At 50.5% G+C, this 12200-nt stretch overlaps 1 protein-coding gene across 2 annotated transcripts in view; it reads left to right on the top strand.

Moving 5' to 3' along the window:
* Positions 1-10072: 10072 nt before the first annotated feature.
* The window catches only part of FLI1 (Fli-1 proto-oncogene, ETS transcription factor), a 91806-nt gene continuing 89678 nt past the window's right edge, over positions 10073-12200 (top strand). Inside the window, exon 1 of one of the 2 annotated variants that reach the window (XM_030964904.1) lies at positions 10073-10810. The gene's annotated coding sequence lies outside the window, so the exon portion shown is untranslated. The remainder of the gene's footprint in view (positions 10811-12200) is intronic. The other variant, XM_030964905.1, reaches the window with a different exon arrangement.

The raw sequence follows: 12200 nt of genomic DNA, 5'->3' as shown, positions 1-12200 counted from the left end.
CCTGAGCCATTACCTGATCCAGGGAATCTGGGCTATCTTGAGACCTCAGAGATCAAAAGGAAGCTTTGCACACTCAGAAGGAAACATCCTGGGCTGCTGGATGTGCTACTCCAACCTTCTCTTCCGTGGGAGCTTTGTCACTGTGCCCAAACACTGTGCCCAATTGTCACTGTGCCCAAACCTGTGCTGGAAATCTCTGCTCGTGGGCTGCACTGACACAGCTGAGGGGACCACCCCTGCCTCACACAGGGCCACTGGATAAAGGCTTTAGAGCTACGGAGCTCTCCAGTTTCCCTCCCTGAGCATGCTGCCAGCACAGGAGCGTTCCCACACCCCCAGAGCCCCAGAGCAGCAGGTCCTGAGCTCCCCCTGAGCTTCCCAAACCCTGCAGTCAGTGTTGAGCTCCCCCTGAGCTCCTTCTGAGCTTCCCAAAGCCTGCAGCGAGTCCTGAGCCCCTCCTGAGCCCCTCCTGAGCTCCCCAAAACATGCAGTGAGTCCTGAGCATCCCAAAGCCTACACTGAGTCCTGAGCTCTTCCTGAGCTTCCCAAATCCTGCAGTGAGTCCTGAGCTCCCCCTGAGGCCCTCCTAACCTCCCCAAATCCTGCAGTGAGTCCTGAGCTCCCCCTGAGCCCTTCCTAAGCTCCCCAAATCCTGCAGTGAGTCCTGAGCTCCCCAAATCTTGCAGTGAGTCCTGAGCTCTTCCTGAGCTCCCAAATCCTGCAGTGAGTCCTGGCCTGCTCAGGACCTGTGAAATGAAATAAGTTTGTTCTGCTGATGAGAACAAGTGACAAGGTGTCACCCAGCACTGCAGGGACATGGAATACAGAGCACTTTGCATCCATGCAGGAGGACAGATTGCAGGGATAGAGGTTTCCTACTGTCCCAGTTTAAACACTGGGTATAAATGGGTTTACACTGGGACTTTTGGCTGGTTTAGGGATCAAGTCCCACCATGGCACTTGGCAGAGCTCCTCTCATGGGGTGTCCCTCCCCAGGGTGAGGAGCTGCGTGTCACTCCAGCCAAACTCGGCCTTGGGGAGCCTGGGGGAGCTGCTCACCCCAGGGCTCTGCACTGCCCTCCTTTGGGAATGGCCCAAAGTTTGGGCCCAGGGCAGGACAACGGGAGCACAGGGGCTCCAAGGGCCTGCGCTGAGCTCCCCTCATCCATCTCCATCCATCTCCATCAATCTTCCCTCTCGTGTGCCCCAGTTTGGTCTCTGGACCAGCTCCCTTCCTCTTCCCCCTCCCTCCCGCTGCCCCCCAGCACACACAGGCACATTTCCTTAAGCAAACATTTTCAGATTTAAAAGTGAACTCCGGGTGCAGGCGGCAGAAAGACAATGTGGCCTGGCCCTTATCTGCTGCTATCTGCCCCGACAGGCTGCGAGCCCAGATTGGGCCTGCAGGAGGTTCAGTGTTTATGGCCACGGGAGGAGGGAGAGAGGGGAAATCTGCTGGGCCAGATAAGTCCAGGAAATGGGGCTGGTGGCTGGAGAGAGTCAACAAAGCTGAGCGAGCAACCGGACCCCTCAGGAGTGCCGGGTGTGACTCCATGTCACGATTCTGTCACGGGCAACCGGACACCTCAGGAGTGCCGGGTGTGACTCCATGTCACGATTCTGTCACGGGCAACCTGACACCTCAGGAGTGCCGGGTGTGACTCATGTCACGATTCTGTCACGATTCTGTCACGACTGCAGAGAGGATTCGCCTGCAGCGTCCCTGCCTGCCATGGAGAGCAGAAACATCCTGATCTCTTCACACACCTGGAATGTTTGCCAGTGAAGAGCCCAAACTGAAGATCCTCAGGCCATAAGCAGGCCCCTGAAATAACCCTCGTGGTTTTAATAACCCTCGTGGTTTTAATAACCCTCGTGGTTTTGCAGGACTGGGAGCACGAGCTGGGCCCAGCAGCAGCTCCCAGCTCAGTCCCACCTGGGGTTTAAAATGTGCTGTGTAAATCTGGAAGCTCCCTGGGCCCCGGAGGATCTCCTGGTCTTTGTCCATGTGCCACCAGTGTGGCTCAGAACCCACAGCACGAGGCAGGAGCTGCTCACATGGGCACCAGGAGATTTTTATAGCCACCACGTTATTTTTATAATCACCTGTTATCCCCATGTGCACGAGGGCTTTGGTGGTAACTGGAAAAGCCTGTGGGCTTCGTCTGTAATGTATTTCAAACACAAAAATATCTGGGCTAATTATATCCAAGAACAGCAGCTCACATTGTTCTGGCAGCCCAAAACCTGTTGTAAGCATGGCTGTGGGATGGAAAAGTGAGGCTGTCTGCTCTCCTCTGGAAACCAACTGAAGGGAGCTTTCATGCTCTGATGGCTGTTTCTAAGCAGGAAAACTTCTGCAAACTCCTCTTTGGGGCAGCTGCTCTGTTTTTACCTTAAACTCTGTAACTTATGACAGAGCTTTCATATCTGAGCTACTGAGAGGAAAGGCAGCCTCACGGAGAGCAGAGTGCCACTGATGTCCAACGGCCTCCAGCTGCAGGGCCCTGGGCCACCCCAGCTCTGTCCTGCTCAGGTTTTACTGGCTGAACTCTCTGAGTTCACAGCACTTTCATCTGCTTGCCGATGGGCTTTTCCCTGTGCACTGTCCAGCCCTGCTTTGGATGCTGCTGTTCTGCCCTCACCTCGCTCCAGTAGGTTCCATTCTGCTGCCACAGCCCTGGCACACCCCAGCTCCAGCTGTGAGCCCCACGGCCCCAGGACTGGTGTGTTGGACTGAACAAAGCTCCAGGCACTGTCCCCAGCCCAGGCACTGTCCCTGTCCCAGGCACTGTCCCTGTCCCAGGCACTGTCCCTGTCCCAGGCACCTCTGAGGGCATTCACAGACTCCCAGACTGGTTTGGGCTGGAGGGACCAAAGCTCACCCAGTTCCATCCCTGCCATGGATCCCAGGATATTCCTCAGGTGCTTTCCAGCACTGGCACAGGGGAAACCAGGCCTTCCCTCCCCCTTCCTACAGATTCCTCTTTCACCTCACACCTTCCCCTGTGAATGGTTTGGATCCAGGTTTCGTCCCCTCCAGATTTTGCTGTCTGAAGCTGGTGGGAGATTCCCTGCCCACAGCAGGGCTTGGAATGAGATGATCTTCAAGTTCCCTTCCAACCCAAACCTTTTTGTGAAATCTGCATTTCTGCCATCTCCTCTCCTTGCACAGGGAAGTGCTGCTTCTTAGCTTCTTTTTTCTGTCAAGGTTGAGATTGAAAGTGCTCAAGAAAATATTTCATGTTCAGACTCAGGTGTTTATTTTCCCTTATCAATGTCACAGTCTCACAGCAGTGAGCTCTGCAGTTCTTCACTAACAAGCCACAAAATGGCTCACTATCTTTCTCTACAAGGTCTTTTAAGGCTAAACTGTCCAATTAAGAAATGACACCTAAATTATTTTCACTTTTAACCCAATAACCAATCACCTGTGCCCTGCAACGTGGACTTTTCTGTCCAGTTACACAAAACCACCCAAACCCATGGAGGAGGAAAAGGAGAAGGAAGAAGGAGAAGGAGAAGGAGAAGGAGAAGGAGAAGGAGAAGGAAGGAAAAGAGAGAGAAGGAGAAAAAAAGAGAAGGAGAAGGAGAAGGAGAAGGAGAAGGAGAAGGAGAAGGAGAAGGAGAAGGAGAAGGAGAAGGAGAAGGAGAAGGAGAAGGAGAAGGAGAAGGAGAAGGAGAAGGAGAAGGAGGAGAAAAGAAGAAGAAGAAGAAGGACCAGCCTCCACCCCACAACCTCCATCTTGCTTTATATATCTCACTATATTCTAAACCCTTAAACTCTAAGTTTTCCACCCTGTGATATCACACACTTCTATGCAAACCCCACACCCACAATCCCAGTTCTGTCATTCCATTTTGGAAGCTTCTCCATGGCCTCAGGTCAGTGCAATGTTCTCATGTGGGTCAGAGTCTGTCAGCAAGAAAGTCTGAAACTCTCAGCATCCAGGACTGCAACAGGGAGCAGCTCTCCCTTGTCCCAGGCAGTTTCTTTGGCCCAGAGTTGGTCAGGGCTGGGCTCAGCCTCTCCTGCTGTCCCTGTCCTGCTCAGGATGCCAGGGGGCCCTGGCAGTGCATGGCAGAGCCCTGGCACAGCCATCTCGTGGTGCAGCAAACTCTCACTCACAGCACTGGCCAGGGACATTTCCCAGACCGTGGCTCCTCCAGCTGGAGCAGGGATCCCCCAAACCTTCCCATGGAGAGGCTGCTCCAGGAGCCTTGAATCTGCCTGGAGCCCTGAGTTGCTGGGACAGTGCGGAGACAAGGGCGAGCTACCAGAGCTCCTCAAGGGAAAGCCTGAGTGGGAAGGGCTAAAACACCATTTTTCTGGGTTGTTCTAAATTTCCTCTTTATTTTATGGTTCATCTGATTCAGAGAGAAACCTTCTCTATGGAGGACTGGAATGGGAAACACACTTCCATGTCAAAGCCTTGGAATGGCATCAAGCTGCTGCTTTAGTCATTTATTTTCCTTTCATTCACCTTGGGGTTGGGGTTGTTTTAATCCTTTTCATTCCTCTGCCTGTTTATGGTTTTGATGGCTGTTTTTGTTTTGGCTGCCTCTCTTCTCCCTCCCTTCCCTCCTGCTCTCCTGCACCATCCACAGCAGATCTCACAAGGTGAGATATTTTCTAGGAATTGATCCCTGGGAAGAAATAATGGATGTGTTTGCTTGGCTGGTTATTCTTCTGTGGAGATCAGAGCAGGTGGAGCCCCTTTAGAGCTCCAGAAAGGTCCTCAGGGGCTGCCTGGTCTCTCCTGAGCTGGAGAGCTCAAGTCCAGGTTGGCCAGGGAAGCTCCAAGGAATAATCAGGACAAGAATTTAGGGTTTTGGTTAAAAAAAGAAGAAAGAAACAATCCCAGAGTTAATAAAGACCTCAAGCTGTGGAACTGGGCTGTACGAGGGGAAGCTTTAGCAGAGGCAACAGCAACCTCAAGTTTTATATCCCAAAAAAGAAGATTTTTATCTCTTCTAGAAGAGGCGCTTCATGTAAAATTTACTGAAAAGCAAAGCAACAGCAAATCCTGCAGGGAACCTGGGGTCACTGGGGGCCACTTCTCTTTTCTGAAGAGGCAAAGCTCCTCTGGAGGAAGAGGTTTGTTTTACATTTCTTTTCCATCTTTTCTTCTATTTTTCTAGTCAGCATCATCTGGCCAGGGATCTCTGTGGGGCAGGGACCTCGGAGGGGTGGCAGTGCTGTCACCAGGGCCACCCAGGGGAGCCTCTGCAGGTGCCACTGCGAGGGAGACATCGTGACAGGGTGTCCTGTCACTAAAGGGACGCTGAAGGGGCTGAACATGAAAATCCTGGGCTAAAGGAGGAGTGTCCAGGGCCACGTGTCCAGCAGAGAGAGGAGAGTGGGGGCTCCGGCTGGGGAGGGCTCAGGAGGGGCAGAGCTGCTGTGGGGTGAGGCTGTGGGGGATTCCTGTCCTGCCTCAGCCACTACGGGATTAAATCCCTCTCCCACAGGAATTCCTGTCCCACCTCTGCCACAGGGATTGGATCCCTCTGCCACCGAAATTCCTGGTTTTCCTCTGCCATAGGGATTAAATTCCTTTGCCAAAAGGTTTTCTGTCCCATCTTTGCCACTTTAAGATTAGATCCCTCTCTACAGGGCTGAAATTCCTGTTCCACCTTTGCCACTATGGGATTAGACCTCCTCTCTCTGCCATAGGAATTCCTGTCTTGCCTCTGCCACAGGGATTAGACCCCTTTGCCAAAGGGTTTTCTGTCCCACATCTGCCACTCAGGGATTAAATCCCTCTCCACATGGATGGAATTCCTGTTCCACCTCTGCCACTACAGAATTCAATCCGTCTGCTACAAGAATTCCTGACCAACCTCTGCCAAAGGGATTAAATCCTTTTGCCACAGGGATGAAATTCCTTTTCCACCTTTGCCACTATGGGATTAAATCCCTCTGCTACAGGAATTAAATCCCTTTGCCACTATGAGATTAAATCCCTCTCCCACAGGAATTCCTGTCCCACTTCTGCCACAGGGATTAAATCCTTTTGCCACAGGGATGAAATTCCTGTTCCACCTTTGCCACTACAGGATTAAATCCCTCTCCCACAGGAATTCCTCTCCCACCTCTGCTACAGGGATTAAATCCTTTTGGCACTATGGGATTAAATCCCTTTGGCACTATGGGATTAAATCCCTCTCTACAGGGATGGAATTCCTGTCCCACCTCTGCCACAGGGATTAAATCTCTCTCTACAGGGATGAAATTCCTGTCCCACCTCAGCCACTACAGGATTAATTCCCTCTCCCACAGGAATTCCTGTCCCCCTCTGCCCAGGGGTTGGATCCCTCTGCCCCAGGATTCCTGTCCCACCTCTGCCCACCCCACTGCCTTGGGGTCTGAGGTTTTATCACCCCATCCCTGAACTCTCCTTCCTGCCTTTGGTCCCTGAGGCTTTCTTTGTCCAGGAAATGTCACTGTCACCCTCCTGCCCCACCCACACAGCCTCAGGAGGATCTCTGCAGGGGCTGGTAAAAAACCCACAGGAATTGGGGCTCACACCAGTCCCTGACCCAAACGGGTTTAAGGGGAGTTCTATTCCATCCCACAGACAGTAAATCATTTCCTTGGATGTTTATAAACAATGGGAGTGAAACTCCCATGTTCTGTAAATGGTCAGCACTTTACCAACACCAAACTCTCACTTTTTGTAACTCCACAATAAACACTCCTCAAAATAAATACTCCAAACATGTCCTCAAATCCAGACAGTGAAAAGAGAAAGGTTCTCGTTCCCATCCAACAGACAGGCAACAAGGAAATTAAAATTCCTGGGGCACTCATGAACCTTCACCTAACATTCCTTTTTCAGCAATAATATAGCATCCAACCACAGCAATCCCTTTTTTCCTATGCCTTCATTTTATCTCTGGGACTAAAGCTTTCCCTATGTTGTGATAATGATTTTATCACTAATTTATGATTATTTATTTGAATACACTGACCACATCCATCACTAATATTAGGGTGAAGCGTGTTCTATTTCAAAGGTGGTTTTCCTGCTAGAGAATGATTTAGCAAAGCTGAAATATTTGTCAAAAAATATTTACAGATACACATTTTATTACAGATATACATTTACGGTGGCTTTGCAGATTTTCAGTGGACTTCATCAAAGTGCCTTTAATGATTAAATTAATTAGTGGAAATGAAGGAGCAGATCCATGCTGAAATGGGGATTTCTGAGCTTTCTGGGCTTTCTGAATTAAACCTTTTTGCACTGGTAATTTATGACAGAAAATATTTTTCATGCTAAAATTCTAAATGTGTCCTTTTTAATGACGGAAAATGAAAATAAATTTTAACAGAGAGGATTTTTCTCTCAGACTAATAATTTGATTTCAGGAATATGGCTAATTTTAATTCAATTTAACTGCTCCTTGCAGCTCCAGCTATGCAAAAGTACCTTTATATCAGATGCTGCTTTAAGATAGCACAGGGAAAAGGCAGAAATTGCAGCCATAGAGGATTTTTATCTTGTCCCAAACCCCCCAGCAGCACAGCAGATGCAAACCCAGCTGGACATCTCTCCCTGGATGTTGTTCCACCATTTCTTCCCAAATCCAGGGATTCAGGGGAATTCAGGAGCCTGGTTTTACCCCAGCTCCTGGACTCACCTGTGGGATGTGAACCCTGTGCCCCTAAAGCACACAGTGGAGGTGCCTGCAGTGGGGGCAGGGTGGGGAAGGTGTTTGGGATCTTTTGGAACCCCAGGGAGGTTCTGCCCTTGGTCACTGCCGGACCCTCCCATTTCCCCCTCAAACACCCAAATCTGGGTGCTGTGGTGACCAATCTCACCGAGGCAGCGGCACCTCCCCTGTGGCTGCTCTCCTTGGCAGCTTTTGAGGTGCCATTAAATTGTGTGCCAAGCCTGGCAGAGGAGCAGGGGCCAACAAATTGTCATTATTTGCCCACGGCATGTGGGAGCAGTGGTGAACAGCTCAAACCCCCACATTTCCCTGCCAGGAAGAAGCACAACAGCGTGTGTGTGGTTCCATGTCAAGCGCTGGAGCTCCATCTGCCTTCCCAGACTTTCCCCTTATTCCTAATTAACATGTTGAGGAATTTTAAAATGTAATAAACATTATTTCTAAACAACCCGAAAGGAAAGCTTGCTTCTCTCCGGTTTGATGTAAACATTTATAGCACAGCTCCATCCTTAAACAGTTAATCTTATAGTGACCTATTAAAATAAAATGAATTGTGTTATAATTCATCCTAAAGCAACCTCGGGGTGAGTGTATCAGGTAACTCCTGCTTTTGCAGCCCTCATGACGTTTTTAATCAAATTCAGCTGTAATTGCTAGAGCATTCACATGCCTCTTTTAATACCCTGCCTCCATTTGGGACTCATATGAGTCTGTTTTCTCTTAACGTAGCTAATAAATAGAAAACATGAAAAGAGCACATTTTGCAGGGCTCGGAGCTGTTGCCCCGTTCCGTTTGTGGCAGCAATTGTCTGCACTCGGCAGTGCCCGGATCAATCCCTTCGTGGGGTGGAACCCGCTGGGTTTGTGTCGCTCGCACCCCTTAAAGGGGACAGGGACAGGAGCCCAGGGGAGATTCCATGGGCATCTTTAAAAGCCACGGCCGCTGGTGGAGGCTGCAGTGTCGCTTGTGAACATCTCACCCACGCTTTGGGCAGGAGCAGCTGAAATGGGGCTGTGCCCCCGAGATGTTCGTGTAAACAAAACTGCTGCGCCTTCCCCTGCCCAGGAGCAGGGGGATGGTGCTTGGGGCTTTGCAGTCTCCGACGCTACAGCTGTTTCCAATTTGCCAGCAATTTTCTTTTGGGCTAGTAAAGCTCCCAGGATGGCTGGAACTGGCCACATGGGCTCTGCCTCGGCTCCGGGGTTTGGTTACAAGGGCAGCAAACCCAGCTCGGGATTCGGGGCTGGCGTTTCCCCTGAACCTGGCAGTGCTTTACATCCCAAATTCCCGTTAACGCCAACCTTTAAAGGATTTTTCATGGCAGGTTGTGGTGTGCTCGGGGCTCCCTGCCGGAGCCAGGCGGGGATTGCTTTAAAAGTGCAGGAAAATGAGATCGGGGCAGGGATGGACTGGCGGGTTCCCTGCCCCGCCAGGAAAAGGGGAAGAGGCGTCGGTGAGCAGGAGAGCGGAGCCCGGGTTCCTCCCGAGCCGTGTTCTGTGTAATTCACACGTGGAAACGTGAGAAAAGAATGAGCGATGGCTTTGAAACGTGAGCCCGTGCGGTCCGGCTGGGCACAGAGTTGTTCCCATCCTCGCAGAATAATGAGATTAAGGCTTGCAAAGAGCATTTTTAACCCCTGCACGCGATTTTTAAAAAGCCTTTAACGATGACAACGCTGGTTTTGATTTTAGAAGGATTTTTTCCCTGTTCCCTTGCTGTCCTGATTCTGTCCCGATCCCTTCCCTCCTGCGTGTCCCTCCTGTCGCTTTGCTTTTCCTTCCATCCCAAGGGCGCTTCTCCCTAAACCCCGTCCCCTCACCTTGGGAAAGGCTTTCTCTCGCCGCAAACAACAACAATTATAATAACAACAAAGAATCCGAAGAATTTCTATATTAAAAAGTGGCGAGGTCCCTGGTTGCCGGGTCCGGGTCTGAGTCTGTTTTCCTTGGAAATTGGGAGGAATGCTAAACGCCTCGTCTACCAGGGAGTAAATTGTGTGCGGAGCTCAAGGCACGGCTCCCAGGTTGCCCTTTCACCCCTTCACTTTATATGTTCCTCTTATTAAGGAGAAAAATGTTTCAATATGTTGGAATTTGGGGCAAAGCCGGGAAGGAGAGAAAGAGAATAGAGAATGGAAGAACATTTTCCAAATAGTTTTGGTAACCCTTCTGAGGGTTGCATTTAATATTGATGTTGTACTAAAATCCCTGGAAGTTTTTGCCCAGGTTAGAACAAAATATTGTCTGTGAAGGTTTCTGAGATGACAAAATGCACCAGGAACGTGACTCCGATGGGGAAAAGCCATCCCTGGATTGAAGATGTGTTTCCTTTCCCTCCTGAACACGTTACTGTTTGATAGGCTCTTGTGAAATAGCTAAAAAGAGCTGGAGGTTTCGGCTTGCGGGGAGAAATGCGGAATTCTTTAATGAAAAGAATCGTTTGGAGCCGATTCCATCGCGCTCTCCCAGCCCGTGCATCTGCAGCGTGCTCCGTCATGCTTTGGGTTAACTCTTTTCTAGGTACGAGTCAGGAAAGAAAACCTCAAAATAAGGACCGATGATTTAAAAACGGATATTTGAAACTTCCTTATTTTAAAAAGGGGATTTAAAGTAGCCCTTGAGCTCCACTCAGCGTCTCTTTTCGGCTCGACTCCTCAGCAATATATTTTTTTAAAGTTGCGATTTTGTTTTTCCTTTTTTTCTCTCTCTTTTTCTGTTTTTGGCGTGTTGTTTAAAGTCGCTCATAGCGCCAGGAGAGCTCACGGGGTGAGGATGTCCCATGGCCACGAATAATCTGAGGGAACAGCTGGAATATTGATAAGGGGGAAAACGGAAATCAAATGAAAAGTAGAGGGCAGAGAAGCGAGGGAAAGGAAAGCAAAGCACGTCCTGGAGCTGCGAGCAGCACAGAAGCCCCCTGAGGAAATGCCTGCTTGATGCAGCCTGTCTGGATGGGCTGGGAATTTTAACTTCAGCGCTGCTTTGGATCCAACAAGTTGAAATCTCTCTTCTCCCCGCAAAACTGCAGCGGCGAGGGCAGCGCTCCACAGCCGGGGGCAGCTGGGTTTGCTCTCAACCTGGATCTTTACAAACTGCTCTGCCACTGGCTCAGGGGAAAGGCTCCAAAAGGTGAGTCCTTCCAACCATAGCAATAAGAATAAGGATTCTAAAAGCAGTTTAAGAGGCCTTTTTCTATCGCGGCTGACGTTGGCAGGGAGAGCCGATTGATAAATAATCCGCTGCAGGCTCCTGAGAAGCGCTCCAAAATATGCAGATGTATTTATTTACATGCACAGGCGTAATTACAACAGGGAGGTAAAGGAGGCGGGAGGGGGACGCTAATCAGGGGTAAAGAGGAGAGCGGGGAAAACCAATATGGGAATCCTTGACCCCAGAAAATTTACTGGCGAGGCAAAATTACCTTGTCCCTCCGCTCTGCCTGCCCCCACCCCCCGTCGCAAGTTCAGAAGCAAAAGAAACTGGAATGTGTTAGGAGGGAGGACGACAGGAAAAAAAGGAATTGTACTTATCAGAAACACATTGTCCGCCTTAGAGCCGCTTGCCCTCCCGTGCCAGCTGGACGGGCAATAAATACTTTAAAAATCAATTAAAGAGGGGTTACGTGCAGATAGCGAGCTTTTATTTTCCAGTTGTTGAGCTATGGGGTTTTTTTCTTGTTTTTATTTCTTTTTTCCTTTCCCTGAACTCCACGGAAGGTTCCGCGGCTCCAGGGGTGTCTGCGGGGTCTCAGCTTCATTAGCGCGGGGCTGTAATTAACCCGGGGCTGGCTCGGATCAGACCGGGACAAGCCGTCAGGACCCCACAGCTTTTCCTCAGGAGCCTGGAGAAAATCCGAGCCCAGCCCCGGGGTGCGCGGCTCCTGCGCGGCTCCTGCGCGGCTCCTGCGCGGCTCCTGCGCGGCTCCTGCGCATCCTCCCCGTCCCGCCGGGTCCCTTCCCTGCTGTAATTCCCGGCTCCATCTCGGACTCTTCCTTCCAGCACAGAGCGGCAGGCGGGGATGTGTGTGAGGGTGATCCTTAATGATTCACCACTTACACCTCGCTAATTACACTTAGTTAATTGTTTCTGGCGCGTTCCAGAAGGGCTGAAGACCCCGAGAGGATCGGGGAGGACAAATGAAATCGGTTTGTGGGGGGTTTTGGTGGCTGCGGGGTTGTTTTCCCGCACAGCATCGCGTTCTGCAGCGTCGCTGTCAATCTCTGCAGGGACGATTTGGGGGTTGGAGGCAGAAAACTCCCGGTTCAGCAGGGACTCACCAAATGTGGGGAGTGCAGGAAAACACATGGGGTGCCTTGAGTCTGAGCCAGAGTCTGAGCAGGACCCCAAATAAAAACGGGATTGACAACCCTGAGAGTTCTTTCAATATTTGCAGCGATGCTTCCTTTCAGAGTATTTTTAAATTTATGGTTTAATTATTGTTGGTGGGGAAGGTTCCTTAAATCAGTCGGGGCCGGCGGGTTAATGGCTCGGGATGGTTTCAATGAGAGGCAACTGCCCC

Source organism: Camarhynchus parvulus, chromosome 24, assembly GCF_901933205.1.
Source record: "Camarhynchus parvulus chromosome 24, STF_HiC, whole genome shotgun sequence".
Classification (NCBI taxonomy): Eukaryota; Metazoa; Chordata; class Aves; order Passeriformes; family Thraupidae; genus Camarhynchus; species Camarhynchus parvulus.
This window is presented reverse-complemented; position numbering and strand designations above follow the sequence as displayed.